Below are 18,602 nucleotides of genomic sequence, written 5' to 3'. Positions count from 1 at the left end.
AGCCAGTTCTCCGCCCGCCTGACTCCGGACCTCGCCCACAGCCGCTGCAGCCCGAAAATGCCCCTAGCCTCTGCTTCCTCCCCTGGCGTCCTGCAGCTCAGCCCCCTCGGGGACCCAGGCGTCCGGCCCTGTCTGGCTGCACCAGCGCCCTCTTTCCGCGTTAGACCCCAGCCTGGTGGCCTCCGCCCTGTGCTGGAATCAGCCCCGGGGAGGAAGAAAGCCGCGAAGCCACCTCTAGTGACCCTCGAGTCCCTGACCGGGAGGAGGCCGGCGCCTGCGGACGGCTGCAGAGGCTCCTGGACCCGCGTTCCTGTTTAACAAGAAAGTCAGGGCTGGGGATTTAGCTTAGTGTTTCAGGCACCTACCTCGCAAGTACAAGGGCCTGAGTTCGATCCCCGGTACCAAAAAAGAAAAAAAAAAAAACTATAGAGAATACACATTACCATCACACCCTTGTAACTTTAAACACACACACACACACACACGAGAAAGTCAGCCACCATGTGAGGCTTGCCCCCTGCAGCGTGGTGTGGGGCGCGACTTTACCTCCTGTCTGACAGTAATAAAAGCAGCTTGTTTTTAATAATACAACGGTTGCTCATTCTTTGTTTTAAATTACGTATCACTCGTGGATGATTGCTAGGTGATATCTGTTCTAATATCAGTATGTCATTGCTCAGGAGCTAAGCACTCTACATCACCTGTCTACAAACAATTCCACTTTTACTCTCTTCCTTATAATGACTGTGTGAAAAAGATTATTGATATTGGGTGCGCAAAATACAAAATCACTGCAGCATTATCACTAAGCCTATGTGTAAAGACAAAGAGGAAAAAGCCCGAGTGCCGGACAAAAATCATAACAGTACTAAAATAATCTTCTGTGGAGTTTTATTTTCCTTGGGGGATGAAGAGCGTAGCAAACGAATTACTTTTTCCTCCGCAGAGGTTTTTAGTTTCAAAACCTAACCTCAGATTTTATTTAGGAAATTTCTATTATATAATCAAGATGTTTCAAGGAAAGATATGTATACATCTACAATACGTTCTTTTTCTTAAGTAATTTTTTCATCCTGCATATCCATTTTTGTAAAGAAAGATTAAAATTCCCAGTGAAAATAAAAACTTGATCCATTTAGATCAGGGACAAGGTAGTGCCGAGAATGAGACAAGCATTTGGCTCGTGCAGCTGTAAGCGAATATTTCGGAACTGAGGAAAGATCCCAGCAGGGCTCGTGAGTCACTGTCAGGTCTGTACAGCGTTTGTTGACTGATCCCTCCTGTACGGTGACACCACCCCTCAGCAACATGTCCTGAACAAAACGTTGTTGTCTGAACCCTTGCTACAGCGTCTCATAAGCCTCACAGTCTAGCAGGGCTCGTGAGTCACTGTCAGGTCTGTACAGCGTTTGTTGACTGATCCCTCCTGTACGGTTACACCACCCCTCAGCACATGTCCTGAACAAAACGTTGTTGTCTGAACCCTTGCTACAGCGTCTCATAAGCCTCACAGTTCTCCGCGGAGGAGGCCAAGTTATGACAATGACTGTGTTCGAAAGCATGAACCGCGCAGCAATCCTCTCCTCGGCGAACACCCCGGCTTGTGCACCTGTCCTCTGTACGGCATATCCTCCTATACCCGCCAGGGTTGGCACTGTCGAAGCGTTTGTCACATTAACTCCAGTATCCTTTGATCGCATGTTGAGTTCATCACGGCTTTTAGCAGAGAGCACTTGATCTCGAGGTGAAATTAAAGAATAAAAACAAAACAGGCTCTAAAACTCTAGAGTGTTGGGCGAGTCGTTTAACATTTCTGAGCCTGCTTTCTCACAAGTAGAAACTGCAGAGTGGATTTTTCCTCAGAAGACAGCTGGGTAATCCATAAAGCAGGAAAAGCCTACAGCCCACATAACATAGGAAGCCTGATACCAGCCAGATTTTCAGAGGACGGTGCTGTGCCTTTCTTCCTAAACTAGCCCTGAGAGTTACAGCCTTGTTAGTCAAAGCTTTCCACTTTTTAAAAAGTTGAACATTTTACAAGATAGAACGATTCTTTTTCACTTGTTCAGTTAATAGGACTTCGGGCACAAATTAAAAGGACACAGGCATAAATATAAGGAGTATTTATATGGAAATATCAGCTGCCACCAATGATTAAAAGTGATAACATCTCAGATTAAGTAGCATGAGGATTTGATGGAGACTCAAGGGCTGACTCTAAACAGTCATTTATGGGTCCCAATTAGATATTATCAGTTCTATACTCTAGTAAAGCCAGTAGTTTCAGTTTAGGTTTGTAATTTAAATTCTTTCTAGAGTGTCATCGTATGTAAATGCTTATTTTTCTTTTATCACCAGTCATAGCATATGATTACGCAGTATGGGCTTTGTTAAGTAAACTTGTTTTATTTCAAGCTTTATCCATAACCAGAGTGCTTAAATAAAGGGTTGGGGACAGAAACTGCAAGGCCCTTAGCCAGGACAATATTATGCTATTAAATCCTTTATGGAAAAGCTTCTGAAATTGGATCATTTTAGTGTTTTAAATTTTGTTACAGCGAGACCACACAAGTCCGTTAGCGCATATTGTCAGCTGGCTAAAAATGACAACCAACATGATGGCACAGTAGGCAGATTGCCCCAGGGCCTTTGCACCAGACCTACTGTTATGCTCAAGTCTCAAAGTCCCCAAAGACCCCCAAGGAGTCAGGTCCCACGCAATTGCAAGAGGAGTTTATTGCAAGCTCGAGCCTGGACTCTCAGGTGTCACCGTCACAGTGGCTTTAGACTGAGAGCCCAGATCCATTTTTGAAGTGGGTTTATATAGGGTTAAGGAAACATTTTGCTTATATAGTTTCTATTTTTAGCCCTCATTTATCATTGGATAATTGAGGGGTACTGGGAGGGCTTTTACATATCACTGGATATTCAAGGGGCACCGGGAGGGCACTTATTGGAAAATTATCTAAAATGCCTACATTCGCAGAATCAATTCCTCTCTTTATTAGATCATCTGATTTTGCAAGCCAGAATATTCGCAGGTGGCTACCTATGTCAGCTATGACTAATTCCTATATTAATTAAGCCAAACAGAAAAGAATTCATCTTGGGATCTTAAAAGAGGAACAGAAACAGAGTGGAGATGCCCTAGGATAACTTGCCCTTAAAAGAGGCACAGAAACACAGAGAGACTGTCACATAGAATGGAATTTTACAGACAGGAACTTTTGCATGTACTCTATTTTGGGTAAGGGTCATGGAGCCCACCTTGACCTGAAAACTTGGTCCTCACACTACCTCCCCAGCCCTTTTAATTTTCTTTTTGAAGCAGTGTCTTGCCGAGTTGCTAAGTTGCTCAGGCTGAGTTTGACCTTGGGGTTCTCCTGCCACAGCCTCCCCGGAGTCCTGGGTCAGCCTCCAGTGTCTGGAGGTAAGTCTGGATCATGACCCTCTAAAAGCAGATTCATAACAACTTGAAGAAAAGGGTGGGGCTTGGCTGTTGCAGAAGTGAGCCTGAGAGATTTGTATCCCCACCAGGAAGGAACATTTGGGGGTATCTCTGGGTCCCTGCAGATGACCACAATGGATCTTCAGAAGACTGTGATGTCCCTGTACTGCCACAGAGAGCAAGGTGGTTCAGGAGAGTAACACAAGGGCAGTTACAGTGTTCTACGGTATGTGTGCGTCCATCCTTTGTAAGATGTGTCCATTTCGTACACAGTGTCGGTGATGGGAGGTAGATCCTGGGAGCTTTTCAGGCAGGCCCCAGAGGGACCCCCTGTCTTGGAAGGGAAACAGTGCATCGTACTTTCCCATTACCTCGGTACAGGGACTGTCTTGTTCTCTGGGTTTTTTCCCAGGGTCATAAGGCATCGAGCCAAGGCCTAATTCTTGTTCTCTGGCACAGAGATTCCAGGACTTCATTTAGATGCTGCCGGTGTGATTTGGGTTAGTGTGAGTGTGTGGTCTCCCTGCCCGAGGTTTCGCTTTCTGTGGTTTCAGTTATCCGCAGGCAGCTGAGCATCATGAACCGACCCCCTGCGGATGGGGGGACTGGTACATCCCCTGTAGCAACACCCAGACGAGCTGATGAGATGTGCGTTTTGGCTTCCCGCATGAGGACAGGCGCAGAGCCCACCAAGCCAGCCTGACTGGTGTGAGAGCCATTCTCTCTCATTAACGCCTCCCAATAGCCACATTAAGAACCTCTCATTGTCCTTTGGCTTTGAACTCTTAACTCGCAACTGCGGGGCCCAAAAATGTGAATTGAGCAGTTGCGCAGCCCGGAGAGGAATACTACACGGAGAAGAACACCGCTGCCGTAGCAGTTCCTCTGCTGGGGCGCCCTTTGGAATGCGTGTTACACAGACGGTGCTGTAGCCCAGGGACCGATCTGAAAGGCACAGTCCGGGGGTCATCCTTCTGCTGTCGCTCCAGTCAGGCAGCCCACATCATTGAAAGGACCACCCCGGGCTCTGTGGGTAAGCGTTTCGATCAATGACTGCACTGTGCTAATTAATACACCGAGTGTCTAATATTTTGTTGTTGTCGGTGGTGTTGGTGGTGGTGGTGGTGTTGGTCCTGGTTATCTTTTTGCGGTAGTGAGGATCAAACCCAGGGTCTCATACCTGCTAGGCAAGCAAACACTGTTCCACAGAGCTACAACTCTAGCCAGAAAATGGGTACTTATTGGTGAATGTAGTGGCCTATTAGGCTGTTACAATACACGTAAGAACTGGGCTCCCATTGGTGAATTTAAAGATGTTGAAGAAATACAGACTAGCTGAATCAGTTCAGAGAGCAGCCCACTTCCACAAAGCGCTTGTGAGAGCCTTGTGGGGCAGTGACTTACACCTTGATGATGGGGCGGAACCTGATCCCCCGCTGGCCTCTGGTTTCTCGGTGTCTGCTGGGTCTTGCATGTGGCTGTCATCACGTCCGCTTCTGATGAAACCTTCATGTCTGGTGCTAGAGCTCAGAAGGGTGAGACCGATGGAGCCTCTGGACCAGGTTGTACAAATCGCTAACGAATCTGTTTGTTTGCTTGTGTTGAAAAACGTGTCTGAGACTTGTTTTCGTTATAACCTGGGATGAAGTTCATGTGGAAACAGCTAATATTTACCACCCTCAAACTCCCTCCGAGGGTACGAGTCATGGCACAGAAACCCCAGTTGTGCGTCACCAAACCCGGTAAGACTTCAGGGCAGCCACAGAAATGGTGAGAGCTTCCTTAATAGAACCGATCTTGAAGTATGGGGCAGAAACTGCATCTGTCTGGCTCATCCTGTATTCCCAGGGCTCCAGTTCATGGCCTCCACGTCGTAAGTGTCCGATAAACATTTATCAAATGAATGAATAACTGAGTATACGCATTAGAAGAGCTGTTCCCAAAGAACTGGCACCTCAGTATTTGCCACTAGAAAAGTAGACAAGAAAATGCTGTTTGCTGATTTCAAATTAAATCCGGAGTGCCAGATTAATGCATTGAAGTGGCACAGGCTCATGCAAAACAGGCTATAATAAAACGTCAATTTTTTAAATTGTAAAAGCTCCAAATGATGCAGGAAATAGGAAGAGAATTAAATTTTTAGAAAGAAAAGAAATGATCCCCCCAGGAGGAATATCTAAGGGCATTTCATGGAAAAACTGGCCTAGAGCAAGGCAAAACTTGAACGTGACCTGTGCAGGCGGAAAGGACCTGCAGGGGTCAAAGTGCAGGTTAAAGGTGAGGGTGGGTTGTGTTCTGGGGAATGGCCCATCTCTACCGCAGCTTCTCAGGTTGCTGCCCTCTATAATGTATGTGTAGATCTAATTTGTATTAGAAATGCATTTCACTACAGGCAAGTGGGCCAATGGAGAAGAAACGGGAGAATAAAGTCCACATACTTTCAGCCTGAGAGTTTTCTCTTTTTTAATCATAAGAAGCTGGGCATATTGGAGAATACCTGTAGTCCTAGCCCTTGGGAGGCTGAGGATTGTGAGTTCAAGGCTAGACCAGGTTACATAGTAAATTCAGACTAGACCACAGCAAGAAACCCTGTCTCAAAAACTAAAAATAAATGCATTTAATTAAAATCTAAACAAAGGTTTTAAAAACAAGGTGGGGATGTCATTCAGTATAAGTTTCTGGATTCAGTTTCCAGTACTGCAAAAGAAACAACCACAAATAGAAAAATCCTGGGATGAATAGTCAAATCACTGCACCCCAGCCCTATTTCTTTTATGTTTTTTTAAAATTTTGAGACAGGGTCTCAATAAGTTGCTGAATTGACCAGGCTGAGTTTGAACTCACGCTCCTCCAGCCTCAGCCTCCTAGAGTGCTAGTATTCCAGGCATGTATCACTACACCTGGCTAGATTATGATCATTTTAGGGGAAAAGCCTTATTTTTTTGTCCTATAAGTAAAACAACCATTCATTACATATGGCTCATAAAACATTTTCAGAACTGTTTAATTAATATAGCTTAACATTTCGGCTTACGGGGTAGAAAGAAGACTTCATAGCTTCTTAAAACTTTTCTCGAGCGTGTTTATTATTAATTAATTTGTAAATGGAAGCTTCCATTCTTAACCTTGGTTTCCCTAAATTGCTTTGGAAGATTCAGACTAACCCAGGACTAATGCCAAGCCCTATTGCAGCGTGTGCCAAGTACTCAGGTAATAACAGAAAACCTTCCCCTGCTACTCTTTGCTGCGCTGCTGCCTGGGGAAGAAGTCTGAACTTGGTGTGAGCTGTTGCCAAGTGGAGAGAGGTTTCCCCCAGTTGGCTCCTTCGGCCTTGGATAATTAGCTGGCCAAGTCCTTTTTGCCTGTAACCAGCCTGGAGTTTCTGGCTGAGTCTTACTCAGTGCAAAGTTAACTGTTCCCCTCCCTACTCTGGCATCCGCATTGCCTCTTTTGTTGCTACTCTACTTTAATCCCTTTGGGTCATTCTTCAGATTCCAAAGCTGGGCCCAGCCTGTAGTCTCTGTGCATGGTTTTGTTTTCCTTGTCTTCTCAGACCACCTGCCTAGCTCAGGCCATAGCTAATGAGACGGTTGTGTCCAGGGCCCTGGGCTTGGCTGCTGACTCCTCCTTCCTTGGCCACTAGAGTTCGGCCTCTCCATGTGTTTATGTAGTCAGGAGGCTGCACTGCTGGGTTATCTGAGGGAATGTAGCACTTCTACCCAACACTCCTCTCGGAGTACTTCCTTTCTGACCAGTGGCCTTTCACCTTTAATTTGGTATGAGGACAACTGAGTTTTAAGGTTCAATTTCTCCCTCTTACAGAGAGGATAACGATTAACATGAATATTACAAAACCTGTGCACCACCCCATAAGAGCAGGACATAGTATTAAATGGAGTAAAATCATGCAGAAATGCCTGCAGTTACTACACTAGCCAAGGAATGAAAGGGAAAACAACACAAAAGCAAAGCGAGAGAAAAAGGTTATATCAGGGTGGTCGTGTTATGAGTGAACTTATTCTTTCTTCTAAATTGTCTCTTAATGTTATTATTAATAGGCCAGATGTTCAAAAATCCTATAGATGTCTGGCTCTGTGTTCCTTTTTATTTATTTATTTATTTATTATTTTTATTTTGGGGGGATACTAGGGATCGAACTCGGGTCCTTGTGCTTGTGAGACAGGCACTGGAACCACTGAGCTAAATCCCTGGCCCTCTGTGTTTCTTTATATATCCAAGTAAAATATCTTAATTTTCTGTCTCAGTATTTTCCTGTGATTTAAAAACAATTCTCAGCTGGGCTGGGCAGATAGCTCAGGGGAAGAGTTCTCGCCTAGCATGTGTGCGGCCTTGGGTTTGACCTCCAGCCATTGCAGATCCAAGACATCAATGTTGACATTGACATTCTCAGCATCCCTGCCCAGAGAGAGACGTCCTTTGTCCCTCTGCCCATTTGCCTGCCGCCGAAGCCCGTTCTCCCTAAGCACAGAGTGGCTTTGTCTTCTTCAGTCCAAAGTCCCCCTGACCCCGGGTTTCTAATGCACTCCTGCTTGCTCATCCTTTGCTGCAGAGGGGGCTTCCAGAGCGGCACACACAGAGGAATCTGAAATGAGGAGTTGGACATCATCATCGTCTGGTTCATTGTCTGCTTTCCCGGGAGCTGCTCACTGGGATTTCATTCCTACAGGTCCTTTTCCCTTTCCACGGAAACCCTTTGCTCCAGCTCTGCCTTGTCCTTTTCTCTCCACCCTCCAAACCCACCCACACCCAGCCCTTCTCTTCTGGGGGTTCAGAGGCACCTTCCCACGGGTAGCATGGCCCCAGAGCTGAGTTTCAAAGGCTGAGGAACAGTTAGCCCGGGGGAACAACCACAGAAAAGCCACCTGAGGCAGAACGGGGAGGCTGTGCCGGGCTCTGACAACAGGCGGAGTGCTGTGGGCTCAGACAACCTTGAAGGCTACCATTGCCAACGGGGACCCGGGATGCGCAGCCCAGTGGGGTGGGGGTGAGGAAGGGCCAGGCATTTCCTGGGATCACAACAGTCTTAGGGCACTGTGACTACGGGGCAGGCAGCAGGCTGCAGTTGGCAAGTCTGAAGCCAATGTGACTTGCAGTATGGTTCATGTGGGAGGTGGGGAGAGGCAGAGACTAGGGCAGAGCTTGCATGAGGAGCAGAGAAAGGTGACCCAGTAAGTGGACCAAAGAGACCCCACAAAAGCAGGGATGGGGGATGATGTAATACAAAAGGCCTTTGGCACTTCCTGCTTTGCCAGAAAGTGTCAGGCCCGGTGACTGCAGACTCACCGAGAAGGGTGCCTGTATGGGAACAGGGAGAGGAGGCGAGAGCCTCCCCTGCACATGCTGGGGTCTCTAGTATGTCCCCAGCTGGCCTGAGAGCTGGGCACAACTGGGCGTCTGTCTACCATGCAGACAGATAGAAGACCCGAGGCACCCAGCCTGCAGTTTGCCAGAGGAATGGCCCCGCAGGTTGGTGCAGGGAGGCCCCCGTGGGTTGGCCTCACTTCCAGCTCAGAATGCACAGTCACCTGAAATATAAGCCTACTGCCCGAATCACCGGATGTCTGGGGAAAGCCTAAAAGGTGGAGGAGAGATGACCCAGCATCAAAGGAGGAAAGTGGAAAAGAGACTGCACACAGAATGAAAGCTTGAAAAAGATTCTGTCACTGTCATCCATACCTCCGGACCACAGGAAGGACACCTACTCAGCACAGGTGCTTTATGTGCCCAGCAGCAAAGAGCAGGGCACAAAGTGCAGGATGAGGTCTTTGCACTCACGAATGGAACCAGTATTTACGGGGAGCTAGGCCACACCTGTCCCTGGAACACACACTGGAGCACCAGCAATGACAAGGGGCTGCTGCCTGGACCGACCATCATCTCCTCTTCCCCCACACAGAGAATTCCCCACAACCCCCAAAACACTGCGTTCTATTCTCCCTCTTAGAAATTCACACAAGGTCTCCGCATTAAGGGCTCAGAGGAATCCTGCGGTTTAAAAATACTTGAGCATATGTAATGTATATGTAATTCCTGTTTTGTTTTTTGGGTTTTTTTCCCCCTTTGGAGGTACTGGGAATCATACCCAGGGCCTTTGCACCAGCACTGAGCTGCACCCTCGGCCCTTTTTACATTTCGAGACAGAGTCTTGCTAAGTCACTCAGTTGCCCAGGCTGGACTTAAATTCGTAACCCTTCGGCCTCAGCTTCCCAGAGTGCTGGGATTACAGGCTTTCGCCACCCTGCCTGGCCCTGTGTTTTCTTTTTAAAAGCAAAGAATCCTTTTCCTCCCTTCTGACAGGATTGTTACGAACATACATGGAATGCAGATTAGGATGTGTGAACTTAATGAAAAGAAAAGCCAAGGCCAATAGGAGAGCACTGCAGCAAGGCAGATGAGGGTCCCACACCTGCTTTATGGCTGTGCCCATCAGGAGGATCGCAGAGAATCAGGAGAGACCGAGGGGAGGCTGAAGTGCCCCTGCCCGTGGGAGAGGAGAAGAAATGCTCCGAGGAACGGCACACTCTGCCTGCCAACCCAAGAGAGTCTGGCGTAAAAGAGCAGAGTTGGGCTCTCAAATGAGGCCATTTCTTTGGACGTAGGTCCCTCAGAAAAACCCTTTTGCTTTTGCTACAGCCTGGAGCTCAGCTCTGGCCCTAGCACTTCGAAGCTCACGGACTATACCAGCTACCGAATGGCTGCTCCAGTGCACCATATGCGAATACACTCTGTCCACTCCACAGCACTGTCTGAACAGGAACTGTGGTCACCATGTGTCCTGTCCCTCCCTTCAGCCCACGCTCACATGGGACGGTGGGAGGCAGCCTCTCTGCTGGGGATCCCAGGGCCAAGGGTCTGGGCTTGGAGTCCCTGCTCGAGGTCCTTCGAATTCACTCCAAGTTTCTCCTTCTGTGTTTCTGCGGCACTTCTCTGAGCCCTGCATTACCTGGGACCCACAAGACACGAGCAGCTGTCCCCAATGCCATCCACGTGCCCCTGGCTCAGCCACCCGCTCTGTCTGGGCTCTTCGCCCCTCTGGTGATGCTTGCGTCTGCACCCTGCTGTCCGCTTCCAGAGGGACTTGCCCTTCTCCCTACAGCCTTCCCACTGTGTGGTCTCTCATCCTGCACACAGGATGAAGCCTAGTTCCCCCTGAGCTGGTTTCTGAGGTCCTCCAGGGCCACCCGCGACGAACGCCTTGTGCACAGAAGTGTGTGACACAGTGGGGCTGAGACTGTGCGTAGGGCTGACTAGCAGCCGGCATCAGGGAAGCTGCTTTTGAGGAAGGGTCTGTGATTCTTAAACAGTAGAGCGGCTCGGGGCACCTGTTTGACAAACAAGTGTGGGTCAGGCTGAACTCCTGCCTTCCCTGTGGAGCTGGGATCTCTGAGCGCTAGGGAGAGGCTGCCTGGGTGAGCAGCCCTCCTTGGGAACGTCTCGGAGGAGATGGGCTCTGCCAAGCAAGCGACTTCATTTTGCATGTTTTGTCAAGTCTGGCAGTGACTTCCAAGAGGGCACCTGCGGCCTGTGTCTCGGCCCCACGGACGCCCCCACGCACACCCACCTGCGTCCTTGGCTCAGTGCGTTCCGCATCTTTTTTGTAAGAATAAAGCAAGCCCCGATTGTGGCCACAGTCGGCATCTTGTGGCGCCTTCTAGCGAATCACTGATCCGCAGCCCTGACACACCGCTCTGGTTCTAGTCCCTCTGTCCCTGTCCCTGGGCTCTCGTTACTCCAGGCTACTCCAAATGCTCCTCGGGCGCCTGGTCCGGCCTCCTCCCTCGGCCTCCAGCTTGTTTGTGCTTCAACCCTCCCGTCTGGCGAAGCCCTCTCAAGCCCTGTGTCCCCGACCAGCTCCTGCAGAACGGGCAGGCTTGGGGCAGGCCCCCTCCTTCCAACAGCTTTTTCTAGTCTGTCCCATTTGTTCGGCATTTTTCCCAGCTTCTTGATCATCATTTCCATTTGAATGTTCATAACCTGTCTTTCTCAGCTCCACTTTTACTCCTCTGGGAAGGAGGACCGGCTCTTGCCTCTTTGTCTTTGCCCCGCAGAGCGCCATACTCGGAGGAACTGTCCGGGTTATCTGGATGCCCTGAGTGTCCTCAGAAGCTGCCTGACCATGCCCTCTTGGCCTCCAGTGGACAGGTTTCCTCCTCCTCGCTCACGGCCCCTACCCTCAGAGCCTGCAGTAAGGCAACTTCCCTGCCGCCTCCCAGCCCCTCTACCCCGGCCTGTTCACTTCCTTCATCACCACCGTGCTACCCGGGGCCAGCATCTCAGTATCTGTTGCCAGTTTGGTAGCAGAAGTGACTCTCTTCCTGGTGGGTACCCCTGGTGGAGTTCTACTTCGTTTTCTGTTTTCTCCTGGGTCTTTGTGCAGCTGGGGAAGGTCACAGCACCAGGCCTACTGATTTCGCCCCAGGTGGTTATTGCCACCTCCAAGGGGCTGTGTGTCAGGGCACGCGCCGCCGGACTCCACAGACCCTCTCTTCCCTGGTACCCACTGAGAGTTTCAGTCTCAAGCCTTGTAATTCCCAGAGGATGGCAGGCTTCTGTTCTCCAGTCAAATGACAAGTAGACAGAGATAGCTCCAGAATCGACCATTTATTGCCACATACGCAAAAACAGAACAAGCAAAAATAAGCAAAGGAGTATAGGAAAAATACAGGCCCAAAGAAGGAAAAGGAAACCATTCATGTACAGAGTGCTGGGAAACTCCTTGCGCCAGGAAGGAATCACCTGGGTCCAGACAGCCACGGCTGCTCACCCAGACTGCACTCCAAGGAGGCCTTCAGGGGACACATTCTCACAGGTGGGGCCGCCCACCGTGGGCCTCGGAGGGCAGCGGACGTGCTAATGTTTACAGTGAAGGTCCTTATCTCAGCCTCCAGACATCAGCCTTCCAGGGAAAAGGTGCCACCCACTAACTCATTTGCACACTGACTCCCACTTGCGAAGTGGGGACAGGTCACCCTGCTTGTGCCCCACGGAAAAGCTCCAAATGGGATTGGTGTCACCAAAGCGTAGTCATATTAATCCTTAAAATGCCACTTTCCTCAGATTCACAAGAGTTGTTACACAGCAAAATACACATCCAACTGGGGCCCGGATGACTCACAAAGGGTCATGGGGAGGGTTAAGAAAGGTGGGTTCAGCGTTCAGGGAGCCCAGCAGGAGTGCACCCCCAGGCCCTCTGGGCCCAGCCAGAAGTGGGGGCTGTGGGCTTTGGCAGAAAACCGCAGTAGCAGACAACTATCTCTCTCCAGGGAAAAGCCCAGAGCCAAGGGAGCCAGAGCAGGAGGAAGCGGAGCGGACACTGCCTCAAAGCCTGATTTACTACTGCTAGAATTTGCTCAGCTGTTTCGGACTCCTCTCTACCCGCACATCTGACCCCCTCCCTAGTCATGCACTGTCATCCTGGTATCGCGCACCCTATGTCAGAAGAAAATAAAACCATCAGAAACCAGCTCCCTCCGCTTCCCAGCATCAAAACCACCTCCTCCTCGGAGGGATCAGAACGCAGGCTGGCTGTGCGTGAAGACCCACGACTGTGGTCTCAGCGGGACAGGCTGCTCTCTGCCCATCTTGGCTCTGTAACCGTTGCTGCTGTCCTGGGAGCCTCCTCCTGCCTGGGTTGCTCCTCTGTCTCCTTGCCCTTCTTCCTGACCGGTACCTGTGCTGGAGTCTGATGTGCGCTCTCTCTCTCTGTGAGCAGTTAGTGCCGGGGCCATGGTCTGACCTGGCTCTCGGATCGGGGGCAGCCGGAACCTCCCTGCTCCTCTCCACTTCTGCGCAAGGTCTCTGCGCTCGTCCCTTCCGGGTCTCCTGTCTCTCACAGGCCCCTTCTGCAAAGCCAGATATGAAACCAGCTCACAAAAACGTAAAGCACTGTTTCTCTCCTGCGGAAAGCACCCTGCGTTTGCGAAGCTTCAGTTCTTTTTCATTACAGTGTGTAATCTTACGGGTTCTGCTGTCTTAAACGCGAGGCCTCTTTCTCGGTTTCAGTTTCGAAGGCCGCACACGCGGACGAAAGCTCTTTGAGGCCCTCATCCCTCTGCAGGTGTAGAGGGGCCTGGCGGGTTGACACCGGCTGCCCCACGCCTGCCCCTGGCAGAGGCTGACAGGCGACTGTGTCCTGCTTCTACGCCGGGACTCGCCCTTGGGCTGGCCCGGGTCCCTGTGTCAGGTACCCAAAGGCAGCTCAGGCTCCGTCCCTATCTGCTCCTCTCCTGTACTCCCCGCATACAAAGGGCCCTGAGGCTCCACTCTGCAGCGGGCAGCTGGGGGCAGCTAGGTCCCTGTGCCTGCCTTTCCCATTTTGTCCAAGGCTGTACTCTCTGGTCTTCTAAATACACTCGGTTTCCCTCCATCCCTCTCTGGCCCCACCCAATTCCTGAGTGGGATCGCCCACTGCTTCTGTAGCCTCTGCGTCCAGGTTTGTCCACTTTTCCTGGCATGCGTAGGCGTCCCCACCAGAGAGAAACTGCATTGCTGCCTACGCTGCCCTCCCAAGTCCCTCCTCTGCCTTCCCCAACCTCATGTGCTACAGCTCTTTCACTGTCATATTGCTGCCTGTTGGTTTTTCCAATAAACTCCATTCCCTCCTGCCACAGGGCCTTTGCACATGCTGTTCTCCCTGTCTGAGCTCCTCCCCACAATGTCTTCACCACAATGCATGTACCTCATGCATTTCCCCAGAAAGCTTCTCTCCCCTCTCTGAGAGGATCAACTGCTTCCTGTAGATGTTCTCTCTCCCTCTCTCTGCCTCTGTCTCTCCTTAACCTTTATGGCAGTTTTAGTTCTACATTTGTGTGGCTCCCTGGGTATCAGGCTTCCTGTGCCATGGTAACAAAATACCACAGATTGTGGTATAAATGACACAAATTGATTTTCTCACTGTGCTGGAGACCTGGAGCCCAGGTCAAGGTGCTCTTGGGGTGGTCTGGTGGGGCCTCTCTTCTGGTTTGCAGACAGCTGCTGCCTTTTCTCACATAGCTTTGTCTTGTGCACATGAACACACACACACATGAACACATGCAGGAGCACATGCACAGACCTCTGCTGTCTTTTCCTTCTCTTCTAAGATCACCAGTCTGTTGGATTAGAAGCACCTCACGATCCCACACACTTGAATTACTTTCCTAAAAGCCTTAGCTCCAAATACAGCCACATTTCAGGGTAGCTTTCAACACAGGAATTCGCCAGGGGAGACAGGTGTGAGCCATGCACCTACAATCCCAGCACTCAGGAGGCTGAGGCAGGAGGATTGCAAGTTTGAGGCCAGTCTGGGCGACCTAGCAAGACCGAGTCTCAGAAACAAATAAACAACAAAGAATCAGCAGAGGACACAGTTCAGTTCAGACCATGTGGGCAACTTTCTCTCAAGGGTTTGAGTCCCTTGAGTGCAGGGTCCACCTTTATTTTGTCTCATAATGGTAAACATTCAGTAAGTATTAGTTTAGGGGATAATAGCTGTTAATATTGGTTGTGCATGAGAGATTTTATAGGTGCTCGGCTTATGTGCTGTGTATTTTCCAGGCTTTGTTCTTGTGCATTCTGTATAACAACTCATTTCATACTCACTAACAACCTTAATAAATGTATATTATTATTCTTATCATGGATGTAGCTCAGTGGTTCCGCCACCTGCCTCACAAGTGCAAAGTCCTGAGTTTGATCCCTGGTACCAAAAAAGAAAAGTTGAGCTGTGTTCTTATCACACTAATGAGAAAACCAAAGCACAGAGATGTTCCGTGATGGCCCAGTGCCACACAGCGCGTGAGTGGGAGAAAGGGGACTCAGCTAGCCCGTCTGTGCCTAGAACCTGTGTTTTTAATCAGTGTGTGCACCATTCATTCCTTCGGCCATTCGTTTACTTATTTAGGAGCTCTGGGGACTGAACTCAGAATTTCTGCACCAGCTCTTTTTGAACACTTTACATTTTAAAACAAGATCTTTCAGTTTCCCTGGGGTTACAGGTGGGTGCGGCCACACCCGGCTACCACACTCTTTTAAACAGGTGAATCGTGAATGAAGATGAATTATTAACTTCATAAAAGCTCTGTTGTTCACGAACTACTTGGGAGGTTCTGCTTTTCCAGGAATTTGGAGTAAGCGACCAGGGAACACTCCTGTGAGCAATGAAATGCACACGCGCCGCCAGTGGGTGGCGCCCGAGAGGGTCAACCGGGGACTACAAGGCCTGTGAGAAATCCTCTCCCACTCGTCACGGATTCAGTGGAAAGGCCCTGGGCAGATCAAATTCAACAGCCGCCACTGACTGAGGCTTCTCGCAAGCCCAGGCCTCGAGCCAAGCATTGAAGCACCTTTGGGAGGCCGCTCATACACCCTGTGATGGTCGTTCTAAGCCCAGCGTGAGCGAGGGGAGCCGGTCTGGAAGCGCCCGTCCTGTCTCTTCGAGGTGTGGGGGTTTACAAAATGGTGGGGAGGCTGGGCATGGTGGCCTGCGCCTATAATTAATCCTAGCTCTCAGAAGGCTGAGGCAGGAGGATGGCAGTGAGCACAAGGCCAGTGTGGGCTACGTGAGCCAGACCCTGCCTCAAAAGACCGAGCCAAAATAAATAAATAAAATTTAAAAAACAAAACCAAAACCTAAGCATAATGGTAGGAGGCAGCCTGGATCACAGCACCCGGCATCGCTGAATGAGCACCTCTGATTCATTCATTCATTCATTCATAAAAAGCAAAAACTTCCACACCTCCCCAGATCAGCCCACAGGCTTGCTACCCAGTGACTCTGCAGGGGAAATATGCTTTCTCTTGGTTAAATTCTCTGGGTCAAATTCACCTGGTGATTCTGTACCTGAAAAATTCACACACTGCCCTTGGGTATTTTGGAGTGGGGAGGGCAGCCGGTTGAGACAGGGTCTAGCTATGTAGCCCAGGCTGGCCTGGAACCAGCAGCGATCCTCCTGCCTCTGCCTCCCAGATGCTGGGATCACAGGGCATACTTGGCACTGCCCTTGGATTTTCCATTCATGCCCAGGTGGCTCAGTGGTGTAAGGGGCAAGTCTTGAGACCATGATACCTACGGCCTGTTACTAGATCTTTGTGAGAAAGGGAAGTGGGAGAAAGGCACAGATCAGAGTTTGGGTGAGAAAGATTAGGCGCTTACTTCCCTCAAGCCAAAATAAAAAGGAAAAAGAGGTCAGGCAGGTGTGGAGTGGCCTCTGCTATCACTTGAGCATCAAAATAAGAATGAAATTCACCCAAGGATGACTCTTTAACTATAATCACTTCTGTCTACTCTTGGCCTTTAAAACAATTTTTACTCTCTCTCATTCTTTCCTTTTCCTTTTATAATTCATTCACAAGCCAGCCAAGCCACATTCAGGGCAGCGGGAGAGCGGATCTGTCCTGAGGTTTGTGAAAACAAAACAGCGAATACTTCCCTTGTGCCTTGGGAGAGGCAGTGGAGTTCAGCCAGGATGCTGGGCTTTAGGAAGAAATCCATTTAGTCAGAAAGATTTCCTGCCTGAGGGGTCAATTTTCAGTTCTGTCTTTGCCCTATTGATTTGCCCGGAGACCATTAGAAACAGAGATCCTATCTCAGAAAAAAGGGGGCAGAGATAAAAGTTTAGTAAACTAACATTTACTTAGCGAGGCAACAGTGACCTCCATCCAGGGCGGCCTCTGAAAGGTTGTCTTCAGCCCTGTTTCCCCAGTCACGGCTCAACTCTTGGATAAAGTCCAAGATGCTGCCGGTATCACTGCAGGTCAGTCCTTGAACTCTGTGGTTGGATTTGAGAAGGAAAGGGTCGCCACGTCCTCTGCCCCAGGCTGGGTTGGGTGCTTGGATCATATAGGATAATTTCCACGCAAGCTAACTGAACACCTCCGTTAAGCAGTGAGTACACGTACTGTTCACGGACCTGGGAAGCTGGGCATGAGACAAAACACTCTCGGATCCAGCACGCTGGTACACACGGTAATCCCAGCTACCCAGGAAGCTGAAGCAGGCGGATTACAAGTGGGAAGCCAATGTAGCATGATCCTGTCTCAAAATTGAAAAAAACTAAATAAATAAAGGGCTAGAGACAGAACAAACACATTCCTGGAGCCTTAGCTTATTGCTGATTCCAAGCATGGCTGGTGTTTTCTTCTGAGACTGTTGGGAACTTAGAAACAGTGACTCCACTTCGGCCAGCAGATGCGTGTTAGGTAACCAGAGCCACACAGAGCCTGACCTTCATCTTGTAAAACTCAGGCTCAGATCGCTTCTCACCTCGGCAGACAGGCCTGGTAGGCTCTCAGGGAGAGTCTGTTTTAAGGTGGCAAAACAGAGTTTATTAGCCCTGAACTTACAGAACCTATCTTGTCCCCCTGTAAGACTAAGGACCCTGAGATAATAGGTTTGCAGGGACGGACTCCCAACTACCAGGTGGGGCCCAAAAGTCTCCTGTCATTGTCCTGTACCTGAGGTGGCCTTGGATTCCGGCACTGACTCCGCTGAAGACTGAGACTGCCCCCACCGCAGAAGCAATCACTCACTGATGCTAAATCCTTCCCGCGAGCAACAGGGACTTCCGTCAGAGCCATCCTGAGGATCAGAACTGACAAGGTGATGGACCAGGCCCCAGCCCACCCCAGCAAACCCAAAAAACTGCGCTAGCAAGCCGGGTGTGGTGTGCACACCTGTAATCCCAGTACTCAGAGGCTGAGGCAGGAAGGATTGCTATGAAAGCCAGGCCAACTTGGGCTACATAATGAGTTCAAGGCCGGCCTGAACTGCATAGTGAGACCCTGTCCCAAAAAACAAATGCAATAAAGCAAAACAAAACAAAAGAACCCAGCCTGGCTCTTTAGCTAAGGGTCAGTCGGGTCCTCCTCATCACACCTGTGCCACATTCGGTTCCTCAGATTTGAGTTTCCTACCAATTTTCTTTTCCTTAATGGGCTGATTTGATTTTTGCCTGAGCTGTGCCTGCTTTAGCTTTCAGCTCCTCAAGCTAAAGTCTCTTACCATTTTCTCTTACTTTCCAAGTAAAGCTTTTACCTTTAAAATTCACGCCAATTGCTTCAGTTTTAATTTCCACTGTGACTGAAACAAGAAGTGACAGCCAGAGACAGCTGTAGCTCAGTGGTAGAGGCCTTGCTCAAAGCCTGGGTTCATGCA

Source organism: Fukomys damarensis, unplaced genomic scaffold (assembly GCF_012274545.1).
Source record: "Fukomys damarensis isolate Sample0158 unplaced genomic scaffold, DMR_v1.0_HiC HiC_scaffold_37, whole genome shotgun sequence".
NCBI lineage: Eukaryota > Metazoa > Chordata > Mammalia > Rodentia > Bathyergidae > Fukomys > Fukomys damarensis.
Note: the sequence above shows the minus strand (reverse complement) of the source record.